Source organism: Lampris incognitus, unplaced genomic scaffold (genome assembly GCF_029633865.1).
Source record: "Lampris incognitus isolate fLamInc1 unplaced genomic scaffold, fLamInc1.hap2 scaffold_123, whole genome shotgun sequence".
NCBI lineage: Eukaryota > Metazoa > Chordata > Actinopteri > Lampriformes > Lampridae > Lampris > Lampris incognitus.
In genome coordinates this window covers 77,409-105,116 of record NW_026611097.1, presented here as the reverse complement: position 1 = coordinate 105,116, position 27,708 = coordinate 77,409, and the positions used below count along the sequence as shown (strand labels likewise).

Here is a 27,708-nt window from a genome sequence, read left to right as displayed (position 1 = left end):
CAATCCCACAGCAACCGAGACCAACTCTTCGTGGTAGCCAAGCCAACCACGGCATTAGCATTTCTGAAGGAAAGAACCGAGTTTCTTCGAGTGAAAAGGTTTTGATAAAATTAACAGGTTTTCTATCTACGCATTTCGGTTAGCAACATCTTTTTATCTGCTCAGGCAAACAATCGCACAGAGAATACCACAGCAACAGAGATTAACTCGTCACGATAGCCAAGCCAACCACGGCAGTGCCATTTCTGATGGAAGTACTGAGCTTCTGGGAGTTAAAGTTGTTGATAAAATTAACAGATGGCCCTTTCTACATGTTTTGCTTAGGATAAGCGTTTTATCAGCTCAGGCAGGCAATCGCACAGAATATGGCTTCACCGTAGCCAAACTAACCATGGCATTTCTGATGGAAAATACCAAGCTTCTAGTGGGAGTTTTAGATACTATTAACGCTGTTAGGGTTTGTGGAAGACCCAAAGCGCACGACACCAAGCAGAGAAAGAGTTTGCCGAAAGTGGCGTACTTTATTTACGGTTCATACAAAGGTCCAACGGGACAACATACACGGCAACGAAAAGAGTCCGGCGAGTCGCTTTGCGGGTAGTCACCAACAAACAGAGAAAATCTCACAGGTAATCCAAATTGCGGACACAGCAGGATGATTCTGCAGGGAAAAAAACTCCGGAGAAAATAGCAAATTCACGGGTTGAGATAAACTCGGAGAGAATAAACAGAGAAGTGTAACCACTTCAACAAGGATGTTACGGCACGAACTGGCAACGGGCTCCGGGAGACGAGCAAACTTAAGCCCAGCCCTGATGACTAAGCCCAGCCCTGACGAGCTGCAGGCGCGGGATGGGCAAGCCGTAACAAACGCACACAGTAAAATTCTGAGTGTTAATTTAATTGAGAGTGTATAAATGGAACCGAAAGGATCCATTTGTACACTCCGAGTTAAAATTAACACTCCATTTTTTACTGTGTATGCTTTTTCTACACGTTTCGGCTTGGTTAGGGTAAGGATTTTACCTGCTCAGGCAGACAATCCCACAGAGACTACCACAGCAACAGAGACCAACTCCTCATGCTAGCCAAGCCAATCATGGCAATGGCATTACTGATGGAAAGCACCGAGCTTCTCCGAATGAAGGTTTTTGATAAAGTTAACGGATTGCTCTTTCTACATGTTTCAGTTAGGTTAGGGTAAGTGTTTTACCTGCTCGGGCAGACAATTCAACAGAGAATACCACAGCAACAAGACCAACTCTTCGCAGTAACCAAGCCAACCACTGCAATGGCATTTCTGGTGGAAAGTACAGAGCTTCATGGATTAATAGTTTCGGATAAAATTAACAGATGACTCTTCCTACATGTTTCGGTTGGGATAGGGTAAGGGTTTTACCTACTCAGGCAGAACATCCTACAAAGAATACTACTGCAACAGGTAATAACTTCGCGATAGGCAAGGTAATCACGGCAATGGCATTTCAGATGGAAAGCACAGAGCTTCTCGGAGTAAAACTAAGGGTTGGCTCTTTCTACATCTATGGTTAGGGTTGGGTTATGGTAAGGGTTTTTTCTGCTCAGGCAGACAAACCCACAGAAGATACCACAACAGAGACCAACTCTTCATGGTAGCCAAGCTAATCACGACAGTGGCGTTTCCGATGTAAAGTACTGAGCTTCACAAGTGAAAAATTTGGATAAAAATCAACGGATCGCTCTTTCTACATGTTTCGCTTAAGGTAAGGGTTTTATCAACTCAGGCAGACAATCGCACAGAGAATACCACAGCGAGACTAACTCTTCGCAGTAGCAAAGCTAACCATGGCAATTCTAATAGAAATTACCAAGCTTCTTGTAGTGATAGTTTCGGATAATATTAACAGATGCTCTTTCTACAAGTTTCAGTTTGGTTAGGACAAGTGTTTTACCTGCTCAGGCAGACAATCCCACAGCAACAGAGACTAATTCTTCATCGTAGCCAAGCTAACCATGGCAATGAGGCTGAAATGTACCGAGCTTCTCAGCATAATGGTTTTAGAGAAAATAAACAGACAGCTCTTTCTACATGTTTCGGTTGACTTAGGGTAAGTGTTTTACCTGCTCAGGCAGACAATACCACAGCAACAGAGACTAATTCTTCATAGCAGCAGAGCTCACCATGGCAATGGCATTTCTGATGGAAAATACCGAGCTTCTCAGAGTAAAACTTTTGAATAATATTACAGGAGGGTCTTTCTACGTTTCGGTTGGGGTTAAGTACCATCTGCTCGGGCGGACAATCCCACAGAATCAGTGACTAACTTTTCACGGTCGCCAAACTAACCACAGCAACGTCATTTGTGAGGGAGAGTACCAAGCATCTCGTAGTGAAAGTTTTGGATCAAATTAACGGATGGTTCTTTCTACATGTTTCGGTAGGGTTTGGGTTAGAGTAAAGTTTTACCTGTTCAGGTGGACAGTGCCCAAGCGCTGGTTTGGAGAAACCCTCAGGATTAGGATTATGGAGAGAGTTTGATGGGTTAATGGTAGGCTCAATTTGGATGTTTTTTCTTCTTTACGATTGATCTCCCACTGTCTTGTATCTTGATTAGTTTACCCCGTTTAAACTTGAAAAATTGATGGTGGGGGTTGGAGCATTATAAATGATTTTTTTTAAGTTCACTGCTATGGCAGTTTGTTTTTAGGGGTAGGTTTAAATAAAATTGATGGCTCTCTGCATTTTACCACTCAGAGCATGCTTCATTCCACAAAAGCACAGAGCTTGTGATTAAACCACTTCTCTATACCTGCTTTATGCTCAGGAAGAAGCATCACAGCTCATCATCGTGGGTGGCAGGACTCACTTTAGAAACATCTCAAGTTAAAAAGTACAAAAATGATTCCTGAAATGGCACATCACGTTCTTCATAAATTTTATGTCCATTAAAATTCTGTTAACCTCTTTCAATGTTGTATTATTTAAATTGCGTGAACACAACATCCATTGCACGCTGTCCGTGTTGGGAGAGAGATCCCTCCTCTGTTGTTCTCCCTGAGGTTTCTTCCTATTTTTTCCTCCCTGTTAAAGGGGTTTTTTAGGGAGTTGTTCCTTATCCGATGAGAGGGTCTAAGGACAGGATGTTGTGTTGCGGTTAAGCCCACTGAGATACATTTGTAATATTGGGCTATACAAATAAAATTGATTTGATAGTAGGATCAGGTTTGGATAAACTTAATGGGTGGCTCTATTTCTTTTGATTAGGGTAAGGGTTTTATCTGCTCCGAAAGACAATCCTACAGGAGAATACCACAGCAATAGAGACTAACTCTTCACAGTAGCCAAGCTAACCACGATAATGGTATTTATAATGGAAAGCACCGAGCTTCTCAGAGTGAGTTTTAGATAAAATTAATTGACGGATCTTTCCACACCTTTGGGTCGGGGTAGGATTTTACCTGCTCAGGCAGACAATCCAACAAAGAACACTACAGCAACAGAGACTAACTCTTCGCAGTAGGCAAGCGAACCATGGCAATGGCATTTCTGATGGATAATACTGAGCTTCTCAGAGTGAAAGTTTAGAGTTGAATGCCCGGGCCAGCGCGTGTCACCAGAGTGCCAGTGCTGGCTTGGAGATACTCCCAGAATTAGAGTTAGGGATATGGATAGAGTCTGATGAATTAAGGATAGGGTAAATTTGGATGTTTCTTTTTTACAATTCACCTCCCATTGTCTGCCATCTTGATTAGTTTACCCTGCTTTAAGCTTGAAAAGTTGTTGGTGGGGTTTAGAGCAATATAAGCTTCTTTTTTGAAGTTGTCTTCTATTGCACTTTAATGTTTTTAGGGTAAGGACTAAGGGTTTAGGTCTGGATAAAACTGGTGGATTTCTGAATTTTCCCCGCTTTTTAACCCCTCAGAATGCGCCCCTTCCTCGAAGCTCCCATAAAAGGAGCACTCAACGGTCATATAAGCAGAGTTTGTCATTAAACAACTTCTCTGTACCCGCTTTGTGCTCAGGAAGATTCACGACAGCCCATAATCGTGGCTGGCGGGAATCACATTTCAAGTTGAGAACGGCAGAAATGATCGCTGAAAATAGTCTTCTGAGCTTTTGGTTAGGATTACGTTTGGATAAGCTTAACGGATGGATCTTACGGTTAGGGCTGGGGTTTGATCTGGTAGGGCGGACAATCCTACAGCAGAGACTGGCTGCCTGAGCAAAAAAAAAAAAAAGAAACCTCTTACCCTAGTTCTACCCCAAGTCTAAGAGAAATGTAGAATAAGCTATCCGTTAATTTTATCAAAACCTTTCACACCGAGAAGCTCTGTACGTTCCATCAGAAACACCACTGCAGTGGTTAGCTTGGCAACCGCCAAGACAGTCTCTGTTACTATGGTATTCTTTGTGGGATTAATTCTTAGCAGGAGTCAAGCTAACCACGGCAATGGCATTTCTGATGGGAAATACTGAGTGTCTTGGAGCTTTAGGTTTGTATACAATTAATGGATGGCTCTTTCTACATTTTTAAGGGTTGGGATAGGTTTAGTATAAGGGTTTTATGTGCACAGGCACACAGTCTCTGTTGCTGTGGTATTCTCTGTGGGACTGGTGCTTTTGAGCAGGAAAAACCCTCACCATAACCCTACGCCAACCCTGACCGAAAGATGTAGAACGAGATAGCTGTTAATTTTATCCAAAACTTTCATTCCGAGAAGCTCAATTACTTTCCATCGGAAATGTCATTGCCGTTGATAGCCTGGTTACGTTAAGTTAGTCTCTACTGCTGTGGAATTAACTCTTGGCAGTAGCCAAGCTAACCACGGCAATGGCATTTCTCATGTCAAGTACCAAGCTTCTCAGAGTGAAAGTTTTGGATAAATTTAGCAGATGGCTCTTTCTACATCTTTTGGTTAGGGCTTTATCTGCTAAGGAAGACAATCCCAAAGAGAATACCGCAGCAACAGAGACTGTCTGCCTGAGCAGATAAAACCCTTACCCCAATACTAACCGAAAGATATAGGATGAGCCTTCCATACATTTCATCTGAGAAGCTCAGTACTTTCCATCAGAAATGCTATTGCAGGGGTTAACTTGGCTATCGCTAAGAGTTAATCCCATAGAGAATACCACAGCAACAGAGACCAACTTAGCAGTAGCCAAGCTTACAACGACATTTCTGATGCAAAGTACCGAGTTTCTCAGAATGAACGTTTTGAATAAAATTAACGGATGTCTCGTTCTACATCTTTTGGTCAGGGTTGGCATAGGGTTAAGGTGAGAGTTTTTCCTGCTCAGAAGTACAATCCCACAGCAACAGACTGTCTGCCTGAGCAGATAAAACCCTTATACTAAACCTATCCCAACCCATACTTTCCATCAGAAATGCCATTGCTGTGGTTAGCTTGACAACTGCCAAGACAGCCTCTGTTGCTATGGTATTCTCGGTGGGATTAACTCTTAGCGGGAGCCAAACTACCCACGGAAATGGCATTTCTGATCGAAGCACCCAGCTTCTCAGAGTGAAAGGTTATGGTTGAATGCCTGTACCAACGCATGCCACCCGAGTGCCTCCGTTACTGCCCAAGTGCTGGCTTGGAGATACTCCCAGGATTAGGGTTTGAGTTTGATGGGTTAGGGTCAATTTGAATGTTTCTCTTTACTATCAATCTGCTGTTGTCTTCTATCTCGATTAGTTTATCCTGCTTTAAACTTGGAAAGTTGTTGGCATTATAACTGATTTTTTTTTTTAAAAGTTGTCTGCAATTGCAGTGTAGTGTTTTTAGGGTTAGGATTAAGGTTTAGGGCTTGGATTTGATAAAATTGGCTAGTGGCTCTGCATTTAAAAAAAATTAACTCTGATCCACTCCTTTCCTTGATGCCCCCATAAAGGAACATTGCACAGACACCAAAAGCACAGAGTTTGTGATTAAACCACTTCTCTGTACTAGCTTCCTGCTCAACAAGAGCCACCGCAGCTCATCATCGTGGGTGGCAGGACTCACACTTTAGCAACACATTTCTCAAGAATTACAGAAATTATTAATTAAAGCAGGGGCGACAAACTCTGGCCTCGAGGGCCACAGGTATTTGTTGCAACCGTGCACTACACCACCTGATTTAACTAATTAGTTCACCTCCTGAATCAAGGAGGGAAAGGAACTAGTTTAAAATCAGGTGGTGTAGTGCATGGTTGCAACAAATACCTACAGACACTGCGACCCTCGAGTTTGACACCCCTGCATTAAAGTATAGTCTTATACATCTATTGGTTAGGGTTACGATTAGGGTTAGCTTTTGATAAACTTAACGGATGGATCTTCCGGTTAGGGTTTTATCTGCCAAGGCAGACAATCCCACAGAGAATACCACAGCAACAGAGACTGTCTGCCTGAGCAAATAAAACCCCAACCGAAAGATGTAGAATGAGCCATCCGATAATTTTACACAAAACGTTCATACCCAGAAGCTCGGCACTTTCCATCACAAATGCCATTGCCGTGGTTAGCTTGGCAACCACCAAGACAGTCTCTGTTGCTATGGTGTTCTTTGTGGGATTAAATCTTAGCGGGAGTCAAGCAAACCACGGCAATGGCATTTCTGATGGAGAGTACCGAGCATCTCCGAGCTTTATGTTTAGATGTAATTAACGGATGGCTTTTTCTGCATCTTTCTGTTAAAGTTGGGATACGTTTCGTGTAAGGGTTTTAGGTTAGGGCTGGGGGGTTTATCTGCTCAGGCAGACAATCCCGCAAATAATACCACAGGAAATTAGACTAACGCTTCACGGTAGCCTAGCTAACCACAGCACTTGCATTTCTGATGTCAAGTACCGAACTTCTCGGAGTGAAGTTTTGGATAAACTTAACAGATGGCTCTTTCTACATCTTTTGGTTAGGGTTTTATCTAATGCAGACAATCCCACAGAAACTAAGGTCTGCATGAGCAGATAAAACCTGTACCCTAACCCTACCCCAACCGAAAGATGTAATAAGATCCATCTATTAATTTTATGCAAACCTTTCACTCCGAGTAGCCCAGTACTTTTCACCAGATATGCCATTGCCGTGGTTAGCTTGGCTTTCGCGAAAAGTTAGTCTCTGTGGTCATCAAAGTGGGATTGTCTGCCTGAGCAGATAAAACTATTTCCCTAACCATACCCTTCCCTAACCAAAAGATGTAGAAAAACCCATCCATTAATTTTATCCAAACCTTTCACTCTGAAAAGCTCGATACTTTCTATCAGAAATCCCATTGCCGTGGTAAACTTGGCTACCGCAAAGTTAGTCTCTGTTGCTGTGGTATTCTCTGTGGGATCCTCAGCCTGAGCAGCCTAACCCCACCCGAACCCTAAGCAAAAGATGTAGAAAGAGCAATCCGTTACGTTTATCCAAACCTTTCACTCCGAGAAGCGCGGTAATTTCCATCAGAAATGCCACTGCCGGGGTAAGCTTGGCTACCGTGAAATTAGTCTGTTGCTGTGGGATTGTCTACCTGAGCAGGCAAAACCCTTACCCTCATTTCCTCGTCGTTTCCTCTATCCACTGCACTGCTGACAATACTGCAAGCATTTCTGCCGTGTATACCGATATTTCCTCATTGATCCTTTCCCCCTACTTTAATATGAAATTCTGGAACAATAAACTCTACTCTATTTACTGAACTCTTTGATGCATCCATATAAATCTGATGTAACTGTGGTAATTATCAATATAAGCCTGTGTTTTATGTGAATCGTAATTCAAATCCTTACATCTGTCTTCTAGCAATGCGGTCGCTGGTCCTAGCTTGCAGAGCAGTACGAACCGGGCTGAGTCTGCGGAGTCCATAATGTGGCCAGTTTATAGGTTCACAATGACAAAGGACCCACAAAGCAGACTGACACAGGCAGCAAAAGCTCCAAAAAGGTTTAACCGGGCAAAAAGGGTCGCTACACGGCAACCAGTCAGCTCAGGCAGAGGCATCAGGCTCATCACCGGGGTAAAGACGAACTGGCAGCATGAGGGAGAAACGCATGGCTTAAATACACACATGGGGGAGATGATGACACACAGGTGCAACACATTAGGGCGGGACCGGTAATCACACAGAAGGGAAACTTGACAGGAAGTGGCATCTGAAAACGAGACACACGTGAATACCACAATAAAACAGGAAACACTGGGGAATATGAAAAACTCATAAAACATGAGCTAGGATGTGGAGCGGGTCATGACGGTCTGAAATGTTGCTTTGGATGTGCTGTGACAGTTGCAGACCACAATGATCCTGTACTGCTTGATAACTTTGGATTTGTAATGCGGTGCTTTAAAACAGGTAATGTACCAGTGGTGTAAGATCAAATGCCCTTGTTACGTCTCCACGTCCGCTAACTCCTGCGCCGCCGCGTTATGTTAATGTGTTACGTTGACTTCCGCTAACTCCTGCGCCGCGTTCCAAGAGTAGCTGGCTGCAGACAAAATGGCGGACCTCCGCAAGAGGCCCCCCCGCAGTTGATAGGACCATCGCGTGACCTCCGCAGTTGACAGGAGCATGCGCAAGAGGCAGTTGACAGGAGCATGCCCAAGAGGCACCTCCGCAGTTGACAGGAGCATGCGCAGGAGGCACAACAATAGCGATACGTTGGCTAGATAACGTTAGCCAACAATGTTAGCAATTGCGTTACGTTAGCTAGATGTCTAACAACACTAGCGAATGCCAGCTAACGTTTGCTATGGATGGTTAGAATGTGGGCTATTTTTCTAACGACTCGACCCTCATTCATCAGTTATTATCGGATACAGAAAGTCACTGCCTGAATGTGTAACAATTATGGTAAGATTTACAGAAGCCCATTGAGGGCAAAATAACCTAGACTCAATGGCAAACAGATGCCCCTTTGAGCAAACACTGTGAGCACAATACACAGGCTCTGATAACATGGTGCCTTATCTAACCACAGTTTAAACACACCCATAAAACCTGCCATTATCTACTGCTGGGACAAATGAGACTGAAGGGGCTATCTACCGAAACTTACAAACACACACAAACTCACTTTGTAGTATAGGGCCCAGGTGAAGTAGTAGTTAAGTCAACATAGGCTTTTAGTATTCAATGTCTAAACGTAAAATACCTTCAAAACCTATCAAGCTGATCCCGAATGTGATGTGTACTCAATTGAGAAATTTGGCATTTCCTCTCATACAAGTCAAATCTTACAATTACCAGTGCCGTTGTGCACACAGTCTAAGCTACATATGACAATGAGACCATTTGTTTTAGCCATAATAACAGTGGGATATCCCACTCTATTAAGGATTAATATGCATGTACAAACAATAAATTGGGTTAAATATAACAATAATCTTTATTAATGTGACATTGTGCGCAACATTTGACATCTTCACATGAAAAACATCTGTGACCAGGGGCTTGGTGGGGGTCCCCGGGGTGGTGGGCTGGATGGAGGGCCCCTGAGGCAGACGCACATTTCTAACCATTACATTCATGTTGTCTATCCATGTAAATAAACCAGTACACATATTTGTACATGTTGTTATCAAAGCACCTCAGTATTGTGTAAAGAGACTAAACTTAGCCAAGGCTACTGTGAAAGAACACGTTCACGTATGCGATGCGAATAACGGTCAATGAACAGGCTTGTTGAACTAGTTAATGTCAAAGAATAAAATTAACACACTAAACAATACATTTACACATGCAAGTCACCCCTGCCTTTATGCTCGGCCTCGATCCACTGTCTCTTGATAATATGGTTAAATATAACAATAATCTTTATTCATGTGACATTGTGCGCAACATTTGACATCTTCACATGGTAAACATCTGTGACCAGGGGCTTGGTGGGGGTCCCCGGGGTGGAGGGCCCCCAAGGCAGACGCACATTTCTTTTTTTCTTTTCTTTTCTTTTTTAAGCAATTTATTTTATTATTTTTCAGTGTTATCATCGGGTTCAGCATTTTACAGAATGTGGTTGAGGTTTTACATAATAATAATGTAAACTACTAATAAGACACGTTAGTCCCTAGCTAACGGGTCTGACCCTTTAGCCGAGCGGTTAGTGATGTCGCCTTGTGGTGCAGTACACTCCGTTCGAATCCCGCACCGGGCAAGAAAATAACCGGTTACAATAACAATAATAATAAACATAAATAAAATAAAATAAAAATAAAATAAAATAGAAATAAAAATATAAATGCTCGGCGTCGATCTACTGCTTCTTCTGCATCTTGATAATATCATTAAATTCTTGCACTTCACTAAAGAATACATTGGGAAAAGAAAAGAGAGAAAAGGAGAGAAGAAATACAATCGATGGGACATGAGAAGTCATGGTGTATCATGAATATTAACACAGCTAGGGGGTGTTAGGAACAAAGTGGTAGACTGATTTCAGACATTTGTACCTTTCATCATACAATGGTCCCGCGTTAAATCTTCTCTTTGCCTCAGCTAGAGAGAGGTTGTCCACTGCCACAAGAGCGTGGACAATGGCCTGGTAGAGATAGATAACCTCCAGTTAAAAGGGCTCCCATATTTACAACACAATACAAATTAGTGGTGGGGCGAGCATAACCCATTCACTAAATCGCGGAATGCCCTTTAACAGTTATAATACAGGCTTTGATGACTGGATAAACAGACAAGTATTGAAATCAATGTAACTAAGATCAGATGGTTGAGTTGAAATCAATGTAACTGGAGTTAAACCTCACCTTAGGCATCAGCACATCCAACACGAAGCTGACTCTCTGGAACTCTGTCGACATAAGGTGCACATTTTGTTGCTCCTTTGAGGACCAAGTTGATGTGCTTAAAAGCTTCATCAATTTGGTCGTCCTCTTCCAGGTAGGTGAAGACCCTGTCTGGTTTCGTAGACCTGAAATTCACCAGCCACTTGGAGCTGCCTTCACCTGTGATTATTTCCTACAGAAACAAAGACCATGTCAAATAAATGCACTGCAGAAGATCAGGCTTTGATCATCTTTTGTTATGCTCGCGCACCAGAACCCGACCCGTGTGGCGAAACCCAAGGCAGACAGATACAGGATGACTTCGAAATCCAAAAAGGGCGGTGTTATGGTGGGAGGGGAATGTATGGTGCAAAAAACGTTCCGTTAGTGGGATGTGTGAATAAACTATGTGTGGTGTCCCGTGGTTTGCGTGTATAACTATGTGTGAGTGTTCTTAGCCTATGTGTGGTGCGGTATGTAAATGACAAGGAGGTGTTGAAATAATGTGCGTGCACCTGGCGAGAAAGTCCAGTCCGTGATCCATGAGGGGTTGTCCGAGGAAGTCCGGCTCCGAGATCCGGGAAGTCGAGTCCGAAAGGAGGGATTCCAGATAGAGGGACAAGAGGGGAGATCGCAGGAGAGGTCAGGGGAAAAACGTGAAGGTCGCTGGGGACGAGGGAGACGCGGGGAGCCGTGGAAGTCGCGGAGGGAGAGTCTTGGGAGGAAACAGAGACACGAAGATAAGACACTGGGGAATAAACAGAATGCAAAGAACGCTGGAGGGCTTGTCAGAACTTTACCGCAGGGTTCAGTACGTCGAAGCCCGGAGTGGTGTTCTGGGAGACTTCTTGTAGAGGGCTGCCTGATTGCCACAGGTGTGCCTGATGGATGATGGCAAACACCTGGTGCAGTGCAGCTCTCGTCTCCTCAGAGCGCGAGCCGAGCGCTCGGATGTTTCCGGCACGTCCGAGCTGGGGGAGTGGCTTGAACGTGCCGGGGAGGCAGCTCGGGGCGGTGTAACCACAACATCTTTTTTGCAATTAGAATTGTTTTTATGTCCAAGCATTATTATTATTGGTATCATACCCAGTGTTGTAGTACTCGAGTCCAGGACTCGGACTCGAGTCCGACTCGAGTCCTGATTTTCATGACTCGTGACTCGACTTGGACTTGAGCACTGATGACTCGACTCGGACTCGAGGTTCAGTGACTCGACTACAACACTGATCATACCAGTAGCCGTTTGTCCGACCCCTTCAGCTTCGTGATGAAGTCCACCAATCTTTCATTGGCAGACCTGCGAGCTTCTCTTGCACGTTTTGCATCTTTGCTGTAGTGGTCATCAAGTAATGTAAAGGAACCTGTTGTGGTTACACCGCCCCGAGCTGCCTCCCCGGCACGTTCAAGCCACTCCCCCAGCTCGGACGTGCCGGAAACATCCGAGCGCTCGGGTCGCGATCTGAGGAGACGAGCGCTGCACTGCACCAGGTGTTTGCCATCATCCATCAGGCACACCTGTGGCAATCAGGCAGCCCTCTACAAGAAGCCTCCCAGAACGTCTCTCAGTGCTTCGACGTACTGAACCCTGCGGTAAAGTTCTGACAAGCCCTCCAGCGTTCCTTGCATTCTGTTTATTCCCCAGTGTTGTGGTTGCACCGCCCCGAGCTGCCTCCCCGGCACGTTCAAGCCACTCCCCCAGCTCGGACGTGCCGGAAACATCCGAGCGCTCGGAGGAGACGAGCGCTGCACTGCACCAGGTGCAGGTGCGATCTCCCCCACCAGGTGCGATCTCCCCCCTTGTCCCTCTATCTGGACCCCTCCTTTCGGACTCGACTTCCCGGATCTCGGACCTGGACTTTCTCGGACAACCCCTCTTGGATCACGGACTGGACTTTCTCGCCAGGTGCACGCACATTTTTTCAACACCCCCTGGTCATTTACATACAGCACCATACATAGGCTAAAAAAACTCACACATAGTTATACACGCAAACCACGGGACACCACACATAGTTTATTTACACATCCCACTAACAGAACGCCTTTTTTCCCCATACATTCCCCTCCCACAATAAAACCCCCCTTTGTAGATTTTGAAGTCATCTCGCGTCTGTCTGTCTTGGGTTTCGCCACACGGGTCAGGTTCTGGTGCGCGAGCATAACAGAACGTCGAAGCCATTATGGACCCAGGCAAACCCAAGGAGCGGACGGTCCCTGTGACGCTCCAGAGCCCTGTCCCCCTAGAGGCAGTAGTAAGAAGTCACAGTTGCCAACTTGCCTCTCTCCGCTCAGAGCTTACTACTGCCTTCACCCGTGTCACCGGAGAGATCAGCGATCTTCAGTCCGGCTCCCAGGCCGCGACGAGCGCGTTAGATGCCCTCACCGCGCAGATCGCTGCACTCTCCACAGCGGTCTCCAGGATGAGTGACCACCCTGCCCTGGCCTCGGTCTCTGCCCCCAGCTCGGCCTCCGGTTTCCCCGTTTCTGGTCCCGACGTTCCCCCTCCTCCGAGTTCCCCCACTGGACCCCCGGTGAGAGCCTAACCTCCCCTGCCCCAAGGCCTTCGGTGGCGAGTTCGAGCTGTGCAGGGGTTTCCTTGGTCAGTGTGAGCTCCTGTTCAAACACCAGCCAGCTAGGTATAGGACAGGAGAGACCAAGGTAGCCCTTGTCATGTCCCTCCTCACCGGCAAAGCCCTCAGCTGGGCCATAGCGGCGGTAGGCCATACCGAGCAGCTCGCCTCGGACTATGGTGCCTTCCGCCGCGAGGTCAATCTGGTGTTCGACCACCCAGCTGACGGGCAGGACGCTGCCGGCCGCCTCCATTCCATCCAACAGGGAGCCAGGTCGGTGGCAGATTATTCCTTTGAGGTAAGGATACTCTCGACAGACAGTGGGTGGGATGACACTGCGCTCAAGAGCGCGTACAGGAGGAGGCTGAGCGAGCCCATCAAAGATCTCATCGTTCGGGACCGCCCTGCCTCCTTCAACGAGCTCGTAACCCTCGCCCTCCAGATGGACGAACGGCTGCGGGAGCGGCGCCAGGAACGCGCACCGCGCGCTGGCCCCTCCCATAGACCAACCCCCGTCCGTCCTACCGGTGCCTTCCCTGGGTCAGCGTCCCGTGGGCTCTCTCCACCCTCACATTCCCCCTCGCAACCCTGGGTGGCTTCTGGATCCAGGCCGGAGGAGGAGCCCATGCAGTTGGGTCGGTCACGGCTCCCGCTGGAGGTTAGGGAGCAGAGGATGCATGGCCACCTCTGCCTCTACTGCGGGAGGTCGGGCCACTATATCAAGGCCTGCCCGACTCGCCCAAAAAGACCCGGCTCACTAGTGAGGGGTGTCCTAGTGAGCCTGACGACCCTTCCTCAGCCCCAGCCCAAGGAGCACAACCACCTTTTTCCGGTCACTCTCACCTGAGGTAACCACTCACTGTCTGTTGGTGCACTCCTGGATTCGGCGGCGGACGAGTGTTTGATGGACATCTCGCTGGCCCGGCAGGCCGGCATTCCACTCGTCCCCCTAGACACACCCCTCACAGCCCAAGCCCTAGATGGTCGTTCACTTGGTAAGATCACACACAGCACTGCTTCCCTCACCCTCACGCTTTCGGGTAATCACGTGGAAGCTATCCGTTTCTTGGTTTTGCACGCCCCCACAGCGCCCCTGGTGTTAGGAAGACCGTGGTTGGAATGGCACGATCCCTACATCTCTTGGTCTACAGGGCGGATTTTGGGTTGGAGCGTTGCGTGTCATGCCAACTGCCTTCGCTCCGCCCACTCCCCGTCCAGCGGCCTCAGACCCGTGCCTCCTCCCACGGATCTCACTGGTGTTCCTTCCATTTATCACGATTTAGCCCCTGTATTTAGTAAAGACAGTGCACTTTCCCTCCCCCCTCACCGTCCCTATGATTGTGCCATAGATCTCTTTCCCGGGGCCGCCCTTCCCACCGGTCGGTTGTATAACCTATCTGTCCCGGAGAAGGAGGCTATGCGCAATTATATCACAGAGTCCCTGGCCTCAGGAATCATAAGGCCCTCGTCTTCCCCGGTGGCGGCGGGCTTCCTTTTTGTGGCAAAGAAGGAGGGCAGCCTGAGGCCTTGCATAGATTATCGAACGCTAAATAATATCACGGTGAAAAATAAATATCCACTCCCCCTTATGAGTTCCACGTTCGAGCCACTCACTCACGCCACGGTGTTCACGAAGCTGGACCTGCGCAGCGCGTACCACCTGGTGCGCATCCGGGAAGGGGATGAATGGAAGACGGCCTTCAACACCCACCTAGGGCATTTCGAGTACCTCGTTATGCCCTTCGGCCTCACCAACGCCCCGGCCGTCTTCCAGGCATTGGTCAACGACGTGCTCCGGGACATGCTGAACACGTTCGCGGTGGTGTACCTGGATGACATCCTCGTGTTTTCCAGGACTGAGGAGGAACACCACCAGCATGTCCGCCTGGTCCTCCAACGGCTGCTGGAGAACAGGCTCTTCGTGAAAGCCGAGAAGTGCGTGTTCCACTCCGCCTCCGTGGAGTTCCTTGGCCACATCGTGGAGAAGGGGTTCGTCCGCACTGACACCAGGAAGACCCGAGCAGTGGAGGAGTGGGCACGGCCCACCAACAGGACGCAACTCCAGCGCTTCCTGGGGTTTGCAAACTTCTACCGGCGCTTCATCTGGGGGTTCAGCCGTGTGGCCGCCCCCCTCACTGCACTCACCTCCAACCTCCGCCCCTTCTTCTGGACCTCGGAGGCAAAAGCCGCCTTCTTGGCCCTGAAGAGGCTGTTCACAACGGCTCCGGTGCTCGCCCACCCGGACCCGTGCAGGCAGTTCATCGTGGAGGTGGACACATCGGACACGGGCATGGGAGCCGTCCTCTCCCAGCGGTCGGAGGAGGACCAGAAGATCCACCCGTGCGCCTTCTTCTCCCGGCGTTTCAGTCCTGCGGAGAAGAATTACGACATCGGCAACAGGGAGTTGCTGGCCGTCCACGCCGCCCTAGAGGAGTGGAGACACTGGCTGAAGGGAGCAGGGCAGCCGTTCATCGTATGGTCCGATCACAAGAACCTGACCTACGTACGGACGGCTAAGAGGCTCAACCCCAGGTAGGCGCACTGGGCTCTCTTCTTCAGCCGGTTCGACTTCACCCTCACCTACCGCCCGGGCACCAAGAACGTCAGGGCAGACGCCCTCTCCCGTCTGTTTCCCGTGGGGTCCCCTGACGCCCAAGACACCATCCTTCCCCCGGCCCGGGTGGTGGGTGTCGTCACCTGGGCCATCGAATCAGTGGTGAGAAGGGCCCAGCGCGCCCAGCCCGACCCAGGCAATGGACCCCGGAACGGGCTATTTGTGCCTCCCTCTGTCCGGCCCCAGGTGCTGGAGTGGGGCCACTCCAGCCATCTTGCCTGCCACCCCGGTGTCTACCGAACGGCGGCCTTCATCCGCAGGGGTTTCTGGTGGCCCACCATGGAGGTAGACACCAGAGAGTTCTTGGCAGCCTGCACCACCTGCGCCCGCAGCAAGGCTCTCCATCGCCCTCCAGCAGGTCTCCTGCGCCCCCTTCCTGTCCCCGGCCGACCTTGGTCCCACATTGCAATGGACTTTGTAACTGGCCTCCCCGTGTCCCAAGGCAATGACACCATTCTGACCATTGTCGACCGGTTTTCCAAGGCCGTCCACCTTGTTGCCCTCACCAAACTCCCCTCTGCAGCCGAGACGGCGGACCTTCTCGTCTCCCACGTCGTCCGACCCCATGGGATTCCCCTGGACATTGTCTCTGACCGTGGTCCCCAGTTCACTTCGAAGGTATGGCAGGCCTTCTGTAAGGGGATTGGGGCCACGGTCAGCCTCTCCTCCGGGTATCACCCCCAGACCAATGGGCAGGCAGAGCGGGCCAATCAAGCCCTGGAGGCGGCTTTGCGTTGCGTTACCACCAGCAGCCCCGCCTCCTGGAGCAAGTACCTGCCCTGGGTGGAGTACTCGCTCAACTCCATGGAGAGTTCGGCTACCGGTTTGTCCCCCTTCGAGTGTTCCCTGGGCTATCAACCCCCTCTGTTCCCCCATCAGGAGTTGGAGGTGGCGGTCCCGTCCACGAGGGCCCATCTCCGCCGATGTCGGCACGTTTGGAAGACCGCCCGGGCCGCTATGTTGCGAGCTACAGAGCGGGCCCGGCGCAGCGCCAACCGGCGGAGTGCCGGCCCCAGCTTATCGACCTGGCCAGAGGGTATGGCTCTTGGCCCGGGACCTGCCCCTCCCTACCCTCAACCGGAAGCTGGCTCCCCGCTACGTCGGTCCCTACACCATCGACCGCATCGTCAACCCTTCGGCGGTGCGTCTCCATCTCCCTACTCACTCAAGATCCATCCCGTCTTCCATGTCTCGCGCCTCAAACCGGTAGCCACCAGCCCCCTGTCTCCCCCTGTCCAAGCTCCTCCACCCCCCAGGGTCCTCGACGGTGGTGACATGGTCTGGGATGTCGACCAGCTACTCGCCGTACGCCGCCGGGGGCGTGGGTACCAATACCTGGTGGACTGGGTTGGCTACGGGCCCGAGGACCGCAGCTGGGTTCCCCGGTCCTACCTGGCCGACCCCGCACTCCTGGAGGAGTTCTATCGGGCCCACCCCAACGCCATCGGACGGTCGCCCGGTGTCTCCCGTAGGAGGGGGGGGTCCTGTTGTGGTTACACCGCCCCGAGCTGCCTCCCCGGCACGTTCAAGCCACTCCCCCAGCTCGGACGTGCCGGAAACATCCGAGCGCTCGGCTCGCGCTCTGAGGAGACGAGCGCTGCACTGCACCAGGTGTTTGCCATCATCCATCAGGCACACCTGTGGCAATCAGGCAGCCTTCTACAATTAGCCTCCCAGAACGTCTCTCAGTGCTTCGACGTACTGAACCCTGCGGTAAAGTTCTGACAAGCCCTCCAGCGTTCCTTGCATTCTGTTTATTCCCCAGTGTCTTATCTTCGTGTCTCTGTTTCCTCCCAAGACTCTCCCTCCGCCATTTCCACGGCTCCCTCGTCCCCAGCGACCTTCACGTTTCTCCCCGGACCTCTTCTGCGATCTCCCCCCTTGTCCCTCTATCTGGACCCCTCCTTTCGGACTCGACTTCCCGGATCTCGGACCTGGACTTTCTCGGACAACCCCTCTTGGATCACGGACTGGACTTTCTCGCCAGGTGCACGCACATTTTTTCAACACCTCCTGGTCATTTACATACCGCACCACACATTGGCTAAAAACACTCACACATAGTTATACACGCAAACCACGGGACACCACACATAGTTTATTCACACATCCCACTAACAGAACGCCTTTTTTCACCATACATTTCCCTCCCACAATAAAACCTCCCGTTGTGGATTTTGAAGTCATCTCGTGTCTGTCTGTCTTGGGTTTCGCCACACGGGTCAGGTTCTGGTGCGCGAGCATAACATCTTCCCCATCTTTACCTGGACGAATGTCCCCCAGCCTTCCAGGGAGAGGTTGTGTGGGCCGGCCAGTCCCCCTCTAGGCCGACACTTGGTCGTTTCCCGGTTCAGAAGACGCGACTTGTAATGAATGAAAGGTCACGTGTTTAACTTGACCTACTCACGGGTGTACGTGTGGTGCGTGTGACGTATACAGGAAGTGAGACGAGGAAGTTAGAAGCGCATGTTATGAAGGTTGTAACTCGGATGAACGCTAGTAAAAGCTACACAGTTAAGAACCTACGAAATCGGCTCGTTCTTGAATTATTCTTATGTCAGTAAGACAAGGCGTCTACGGACATTACATGGTGTCAGAATAGTCTGTGTATCGGAACACGAGCGGTCATACCGAAGTTTAATCCGCCGAGTGAATTCAAGTTTGACTGCCCCGTTGAATGGCCGGAGTGGAAACAACGGTTTTCGCGCTTCAGGCTCGCGACAAAGCTGGATAAAGACGACGGGGAGATTCAAGTGAGTTCGCTGATTTATGCAATGGGCAGCGAGGCTGAAAATATATTCAGCTCGTTTGACTTCGCGGCGGAGGGTGATAAAGTGGACTATGATATCGTACTGAAAAAGTTCGACGACTACTTTATTCCCCGCCGTAACATCATACATGAGAGGGCGTGCTTCTATCAACGTAGCCAGGAGAGACAGCGGAGATGTACATCCGGACATTGTATGAGCTGTCTGAACACTGTGAGTTTGGGGACAAGAGGGATGAACATATCAGAGATCGTCTGGTAGTGGGCATAAAAGATAAGGTGCTCTCCCGTCAGTTCCAGCTCACAGCGGACCTTACTCTGGTGAAAGTCATTGAACAAGTGCGCCAGGCGGAGGCAATAACAAAGCAGCTCAGCCTCCAAGCTAACCAACCAGAGGCCCAGCTGGCTAACGTCAATGTTGTCCGATGGCGGGACGAACGCCAAAACAAAAAGGGCGGACAGCGTCATGGTGGCAGCAGACCTGCAACCAACAAAGTAGATGAATGCGGGAGGTGCGGCAAGACGCAGCACACCGATGAGCGGAAGTGTCCTGCAACGAACAGTAAGTGCAACAAGTGTCATAAAAAGGGACATTGGGAGCGTGTATGTCACTCTAAAGCGGTGAGAGAAGTCACTGAAGAGGTTAAACAGCTGTACTTTCTGGGAGAAGTTGGCAAAGAGAGCAGTCAGGAAGATTGGACTGTTAGTTTAACAATAAGTGATGTACCAATAACCTTCAAAATTGACACGGGGGCTGACGCTACTGTTATCAACCAAGGGACATTTAAAAAGCTGAAGCCAAACATAAAACTGGGACCTCCTGACACATGCTTCATAAGCCCAGGTGGAAACATCAGCTGCATAGGACAGTTTCAAGCCACAACCAACTACAAGGAGAAACAATACTCCTTTCCAGTGTATGTGATCAAGGGGAGAGGCAGCTGTCTGCTGAGTCGTCCAGAGGCAGTGGAGATGGGTCTAGTGAAGTGGATGAATGAGGTCAGTGGAGTTTTCGGTTCAAGTGGACTGCTGAAAACAGACCCAGTGAAAATAGCTCTGGTGGAGGGTGCCCAGCCATACGCGGTGCATACAGCCAGACGGATACCGCTGCCACTTGTACCACTGGTTAAGAAAGAACTGCAGCGCATGGAAAATGAGGGCATTATTGAAAAAGTGACTCAGCCCACAGAATGGTGCGCCGCTATGGTGCCGGTGCTGAAACCGAACAAGAAAGAGGTTCGCTGCTGCGCTGACCTCAGGAGGCTGAATCGAGCGGTGAAACGTGAGAAATATGTGCTGCCCACTATGGAGGAAATAATGCCAAGGCTCGCAGGGTCAAAGTTCTTCACAACGTTGGATGCAGCAAGTGGGTTTTACCAGATCCCCTTGCATGAAGACAGCAGGGGGCTCACCACTTTCATCACCCCATTTGGGAGGTATGCTTTCTGCCGCCTTCCATTTGGTATAACGAGTGCTCCAGAGATTTTCCAGAGAAAGATGGCGGAAACTCTGACCGGGCTAGAGGGCACAGAGGTGTACATGGATGACATCCTTATACATGGAGAGACTGAGGAAATCCATGACAGGCGCCTAGCAGAGGCGCTGGGGGTCATTGAAACAGCAGGTCTCAAACTGAACCAAGCGAAATGCAAGTTCAAACAGAAACAAGTCCGCTTCCTTGGTCATATCACCAACGAGGCAGGCATCAGACCTGACCCGGACAAAGTGGCCGGAATAGAGAACTTTCCTCAGCCCCAGAACGTGACGGAACTCAAGAGGTTCCTCGGGATGGTGAACTATTTGGCAAAATACGTCCCAGAGCTGTCCACTGTAGGTCAGCCGCTTTATGGACTGCTTAAAGCAACGACAGAGTGGCTGTGGGGACCTGCACAGAACACAGCATTCCAAGACCTTAAAGCAGCACTCGCCACCGCCCCGGTACTCACCTTTTACGACGTCACTAAGGCTACGGTGGTGTCAGCAGATGCCAGCAGCTACGGGCTGGGAGGCGTTCTGCTCCAGCAGCATGGGGAACACTGGAAGCCCGTGGCCTACTGCTCCCGACGGCTGAGTGACGCAGAGACAAGGTACGCACAGATCGAGAAAGAGTGCTTAGCCAGCGTCTGGGCATGTGAAAGGTTCGAGAAGTACTTGTTTGGGCTTGACAATTTCAGACTTGTCACCGATCATAAACCACTAGTGCCTCTCATGAACAGCAAATACTTGGATAATGTGCCCATTAGGTGCCAGAGACTGTTAATGAGGCTGATGCGTTTCAATGCAGTGGCTGAATACGCACCAGGCAAGACTTTAGCTGTGGCTGATGCACTCTCCAGAGGCCCAGAGCAGTGCTACGGAGATGGTGCTTCTCATGATGATGTTGCAGCGCATATTGATGCCATCGTGTGCCAGGTGCCTGCCACACCTCAAAGGATGCAGGAGATAAAACAGAGCACGGATGGGGATCTGCAGCTCCAGACAGTGTTGGGCTTCATCAGACACGGCTGGCCTGAGTATGTCGATAAAGTGCCGGAGACAGTCAGAGACTTTTATCAGGTGAGAGGGGAGTTATCTGCGGTAGATGGTTTAGTCATCAGAGGCAGTCGTATCGTCATTCCCACAGAGATGAGGGAGGTGATCTTAGACAGAATACACGACGGGCACCAGGGGATAGTTAAGTGCAGAGAGAGAGCTAGCCAGTCAGTGTGGTGGCCCAAAATGACAGAGCACATTACAACAAAGATACAGCAATGTCAATTCTGCAGAGAACACAAGAACACACAGAGAAAAGAGCCTTTAATGTCAAGTGAGCTCCCATCCAGACCATGGCAGAAAGTTGGCATAGACCTGTGTGAGTACAAAAAGCAAAACTACTTGATAGTGTCTGACTATTATTCCAGGTTTTTGGAGATCCTAAATCTACCAACAACTACTAGCAGTCAGGTTGTAGCTAGGCTGAAGGCTACATTTGCACGTTTTGGTATCCCTGAAATTGTAGTTAGTGATAATGGGCCACAGCTAGTTTCAGAAGAGATGAGGAGGTTCAGTGAGGATTATGATTTCATCCATGTGACTTCAAGCCCACACTACCCCCAGAGTAATGGACAGGCAGAGAGGGCTGTTCAGATAGCCAAAAGCATATTAAGGCAGGAAGACCCTCTCCTCGCCCTGTTGACATACAGAGCTACACCCTCTTCTTCCACTGGAGCCAGTCCAGCGGAATTGCTCATGGGTAGGAGACTCAGAACCACCTTACCCACATTGCAGCATAACCTGAAACCGGCCTGGCCTAAAGAGGAACTGATCAAAACCGCTGACGCCGCAGCCAAATCGAGGCAGGCTTTCTACTACAACCGCAGGAACGGCGTGCGGACACTGCGCCCACTGAACTCGGGTGACGCAGTACTCACCAAACCTGATGGACAGAAAACATGGACAATGCCAGCAGTTGTTCACAGTCAGAGCTCCACTCCCAGATCCTACATAGTAGAGACAGCTCAAGGTGAACATTACAGAAGGAACAGGCGCCACCTGTTGGCCACACCTAAAACACTCACCTTTGTCAGCAGGGATCCTGACCATGTCACTCCAGGGGAGAGTGGAAACACGGATGAGTCCCGAGCAGCAGAAATGCCAACTTCCACACCATATGTTACTCGCTCTGGCAGGGTGAGCAAGCCAGCAATCCGGCTGGATTTGTGAGGCGTATGGACTTGTGTACTGTGGGGGATTTTTTATTTTTTTTGTGAAAAGGGGGGTGATATACAGGTTAGAAAATCATCTTAGAGGGGGAGATGTAATGAATGAAAGGTCACGTGTTTAACTTGACCTACTCACGGGTGTACGTGCAGTGCGTGTGACGTATACAGGAAGTGAGACGAGGAAGTTAGAAGCGCATGTTATGAAGGTTGTATGTCGGATGAACGCTAGTAAAAGCTACACAGTTAAGAACCTACGAAGTCGGCTCGTTCTTGAATTATTCTTATGTCAGTAAGACAAGGCGTCTACGGACATTACACGACTACTTGGGTGACAGGCCTCCGTACTCGTTGGTAAAAGCGTGTGTTTGTCTTCTGACACTGCCTTCTTTGGTGCCCACAGCCCCGGCACAGAAATGTCTCTGCTCGTCGTGTTGCCTGGACGAATGTGCGTGGCCCCTCTTCACTTTCCTGCAGTGCCCGCACATGATGGTGCAGTGTTGGGGCCGCTCCTTTTTCCGCCATAATGGCCTCCACCTCCTCTGCCCTACGCAGCGCCTCTTCAATGGTGAGTGGCTTTGCAAGCCGCACCTGTTGCCTGAGGTGAGGTGGCTGTAAAGCCCGTAGGAAGGAATCCAGGCTCAGGCATTGGATGGCAGATTGGGGTATATCAAGATACGCATGGCTAACCAGGCGTTGAATGTCAGCCACCAGGTTACCCAACTTCTCCTGGCCTTGTCTCTGTCTTGAATGGAGTTGATCCCGGAGGCTAATCAACGATTGGGTGTTGCCAAACCGGCGACCCAGGGCAGTGGTTAGCGCCCCCAGTGATATCTCTCCAGCCGCCAGGTGCCTGCCTTGCTTCTCCCTCCAGGGCTACTGCTAGGTTGACTACTTGTTGATTTTCTGTCCATCTCATCACCCTAGCAATCGGGTTGAACTGAGCAAGGAATCCTTCCCAGCTGGAGCTCCCGTCGTAGTGCCCCAACTTCACGGAGGGAGTGTTTGGGCTTGGCCAGGGGTCGGGTACAGTTGGTGAGGTTTGTACTGGAACCATATCTGCAAGGTGTGTTCCACTCTCCAGTAGTGGCAAATGGGGCAGTGTGTAACTTGGGTTGAAGTTCCCTCTCTGTAGATCTTGTCCAGCTTGCTGCTGATGTTTCCCCCTGGTGACATACTCTCCAGTCGTGCCCAACTTGCTCCTGATGGCCGCCGCTGGTGGCTGTCTCTCCACGGGTCATGTCCAACTTGCTTCTGGTGGCTTCCCCGTGGCTTGAAGCGCCTGCTGTTTTTCGTCGCACAGTCGGGGCAGGCCGCGGCGGGGACTCCTCATTGGACTCGCTCTGAAAGAGAAGACATTTTCCATTTCCTTGGGACTCCGCCCCTCGGACATTACCCAGCGCGTCTACCGCACTCAGGGGTGGGCACGGGTCTCCCCCTTCCTGAGGCCGCACTGCGCTACTCCCATCTGGCAGACAGAGCAGACTTCTGATCTCCTTTTCGAGAGCAGCGATTTCCATGCGCTCACCGGCCGACTTTCGGTTACGCCCTTCGGCCAACGTTTGCTCTCTAAAGAAGTCCATCCCACTTCTGACACCGTTGTGACTTGTTTAAATAATGGACTTCTTAGCCAACCTTTCGGAGATAACAAGTAAGCTTTTAATGACCGCAAGTCAAAACAGACAAGTTTTTATGGGTCTTAGCCCCCCCCCCTTTTCTTGGCCACCGAAGCGACCTTATCTATTCGCCAACTCTTTACCCTCATGGTGGGAAATAGCATGTTGTCTAATACAACTTCTCTCATAACGTCCCCATTACCTTCCACCACATCACCGCTATCTGAAACACATATGTTGTGGTGACCCACATCTATATAGCGAGAGACATTCACCTAAGAGGACGTTGTACCTTTAAGGGAAGAGGCGAGGGGTCAGATAATGCACTTCCGCTTCCGGTTCACAGTTCAGTGTCGTTGTCGAATGTATGACATGCTAAGTTGGAGCTAGTAAACTACCTCGACTACGTCTACTCTCACGTCTCCTGTCTCGTTGTTTTCTAATTCCACATTGGTGACCCCGACGTGGTCGAACTACTAATACGAGTATGTCTGACAATGAAGACGCCGGGAATAATGCTGCCGCGGTACCCGCTTCCGACGCCGGTGCTAACAACATGGCTATTGCTAACGCTAGCATTTACGCCGCTACTGTGAAGCTACCCGACTTTTGGCAGCATAATCCACGGCCGTGGTTTCAACATGTGGAAGCCCAGTTCCAGCTGAGAGGGATAACGCAGGATGCAACGCAGTACTTCCACGTAGTGGCGGCGTTAGACGCATCGACAACGGCGCGAGCAATGACGCTGTTGGAAGCTCCGCCAGCTGCTGGCAAGTACGATGCTATAAAGACATTCCTCCTGAAACTATTAGAACTGTCGGAGCTGGAGAAGGCAGACCGTTTACTGTCCCTGAATGGCCTCGGCGACGGCAAACCGTCTGAGTTAATGGAAAAAATGCTGTCTGTGCTGGGATCGGCTGATCCGGCCTTTCTTTTCACACGCATTTTTCTGAGGCAGCTCCCCGCACCTGTACGCACAGCACTGACCAGTTCTCCTCTCGCCGCCTCCAAGGACTACCGTTCTCTGGCTGCTAAAGCAGACAGGGTTTTCCTGGCCAACCGGCAACAGTTTGTGCATGCCCTGCTACCCCACAAGACCGCCCCACCACCACCTGTGTACGACTGTATGGACACCTTTGCTGCGGTGACAGCCTGCCGCCAACCTGACGACGGCCTCTGTTATTACCATGCCAGGTTTGGGGCAAAAGCAAAACAGTGTCGCAAACCCTGCAGTTACAGGGTTCAGGGAAACGCCAAGGCCGGCGCTCGTTAATGGCTATGGGCGCCGGCCGTGACTGCAAGCTGCTGTTCATCAGAGACTCCTTGTCGGGCCGGCGGCTGCTGGTTGACTCTGGCGCTCAACGCAGCGTACTACCAGCACAAGCTGTGGACACGATGACCGACAGTCACGGCCCCCAGATGGACGCCGCCAACGGCACGTCCATTCGGACGTACGGTATCAGACATGTGGACGTGTGTTTTGGCGGCCGACGTTTCGGCTGGGACTTTGTGATGGCTGCTGTATCCACCCCGCTCCTAGGTGCGGATTTCCTCTGTGCTTTCAAACTGCTGGTGGATGTTAAAAACTGTCGCGTGATTGATGCCGTCTCTTTTGCGTCATACCCCTGCACGCTTGGGGGGGCTGGAGCGCTGTGCCTCGCTAACACACTCTCCACCGGGGATCCATACCAACGCCTGCTCGCCAATTTCCCCGAGCTCACCACACACACCTTCTCCTCGGCGGTGGCCAAGCACGGCGTGGAACATCATATCACCACAGTGGGCCCCCCAGTTTACGCCCGCGCCCGACGCCTCGACTCGGCCAAGCTCGCAATAGCCAGGGAGGAGTTTTCGACTATGGAGCGCCTCGGCATTGTCCGCCGTTCTGACAGCCCCCGGGCTTCCCCTCTTCACATGGTTACTAAGGCCGACGGGGGTTGGCGCCCGTGCGGGGACTACCGTCGCCTAAACAATGCCACAACCCCCGACCGGTACCCCATACCGCACATACAAGATTTCTCTACCCACCTGGCGGGCGCTGCCATCTATTCCAAAATCGACTTAGTGCGGGGGTATCACCAAGTGCCGGTCCACCCACTGGATGTCCCAAAAACGGCTGTCATCACACCCTTTGGGCTCTTTGAGTTCTTACGTATGCCTTTCGGTCTTAAAGGGGCGGCGCAGACGTTTCAGCGCCTTATGGATTCTGTGCTCCGCGACATGCCATTTTTGTTTGTGTACCTAGACGACATCCTCGTGGCCAGCGCGTCGGCGGAGGAACACATGACGCACCTCAGACAGCTGTTCGACAGGCTCAGCGAACACGGCCTCATCATCAACCCAGCTAAGTGTCAGTTCGGGGAGTCGTCCATCACCTTCCTCGGGCACCACATCACTCCACAGGGGGCCGTTCCCCTCCCTGCCAGGGTTGAGGCTGTCACCATGTTCCCCCGCCCCCGCACTGTACAGTCGCTGCAGGAATTCCTGGGCATGGTGAACTTTTATAACCGTTTCCTGCCCCGTGCCGCCCACATCATGCGTCCCCTGTATGAGGCCCTGCGGGGTAAGAAGTCTAAGGACGAGCTGGACTGGTCTTCGGGGATGGACGAGGCTTTTGTGGCCGCCAAGACCGCGCTGGCCAACGCTGCGCTGCTAGCTCACCAGTCGCCTACCACCCCCATAGCCCTTACAACGGATACCTACGCCGTGGGGGCCGTGTTCCTATTGGAGGGCCGACAGTTCACCGCTTTCGTGGACCACAAACCGCTGACGTTCTGTATGGCCAAAACCTCAGAACCGTGGTCTGGGCGTCAGCAGCGCCATCTCGCGGCGGTTTCCGAGTTTACCACGGACATACAACACGTGTCGGGCAAGGATAACTTCGTCGCCGACTGCCTTTCACGGGCAGTTGTTAACGCCGTTCACTTGGGACTCGACTACGCCGCTATGGCAGCGGACCAACCCAAGGACGCGACCGTTCAAGACTACCGGTCGACCCCTACGGCGCTACGGCTGGAGGACGTGACGTTCGACGCGGCCAACACCACCCTCCTCTGTGACATCCCCACCGGTCAACTGCGCCCCCTGGTGCCTGCTTCCTGGCGGCGCCGAGTTTTCGACACCGTCCACGGCCTTTCCCACCCGGGAGTGAAGGCCTCGACCGAGCTGGTGAGCGTCAAGTTCGTTTGGCCTGGGCTCCGTAAGGATGTTAGAGCCTGGGTCCTCCTCACTATTGTGGACAGGGCCAGAGGCTATTCCCTTGTCCTCCACGACGGCAGCTGGGTGGCCCTTTTCGGCATATCACGAGCGACCGGGGCTCCCAGTTTACCTCGGAGCTCTGGACGGCGGTCGCTGAGCACCTGGGGGTGAAGATCCACCGCACTACGGCGCACAACCCGCAGAGCAACGGACTTTGTGAGCGGTTCCATCGGGACATGAAAGCCGCTCTGCGCCCTCCAGACCTCCTCCGCTGAGCTGGTGTATGGCCAGCCCCTGCGGGTTCCGGGGGAGTTTCTTCCGGATGCTACGGCTCCCTGGTCGGCCGCCTCTCACCTCAGTGCGCAGTAGAAACACTCTAGTAGAATTCGCCACAATAGCAAATCCACTTCAACGAGGATGTTACGGCGCGAACTGGTAACGGGCTCCGGGAGAGCAAAGGTTTACTTACTGTACTGCCAGTGGCTGGGTTAAACAGACGGAACCGTAAACAAAAGAATATATTACC

General features: G+C 50.8%; 3 pseudogenes; all 3 read right to left on the bottom strand.

Annotated features, from left to right (window-relative positions):
• Positions 1–2,725: 2,725 nt before the first annotated feature.
• LOC130132187 (small nucleolar RNA U3) lies at positions 2,726–2,899 on the bottom strand (annotated as a pseudogene).
• Positions 2,900–3,893: 994 nt separating this feature from the next.
• LOC130132188 (small nucleolar RNA U3) lies at positions 3,894–4,088 on the bottom strand (annotated as a pseudogene).
• Positions 4,089–5,845: 1,757 nt separating this feature from the next.
• LOC130132189 (small nucleolar RNA U3) lies at positions 5,846–6,029 on the bottom strand (annotated as a pseudogene).
• Positions 6,030–27,708: the final 21,679 nt, after the last annotated feature.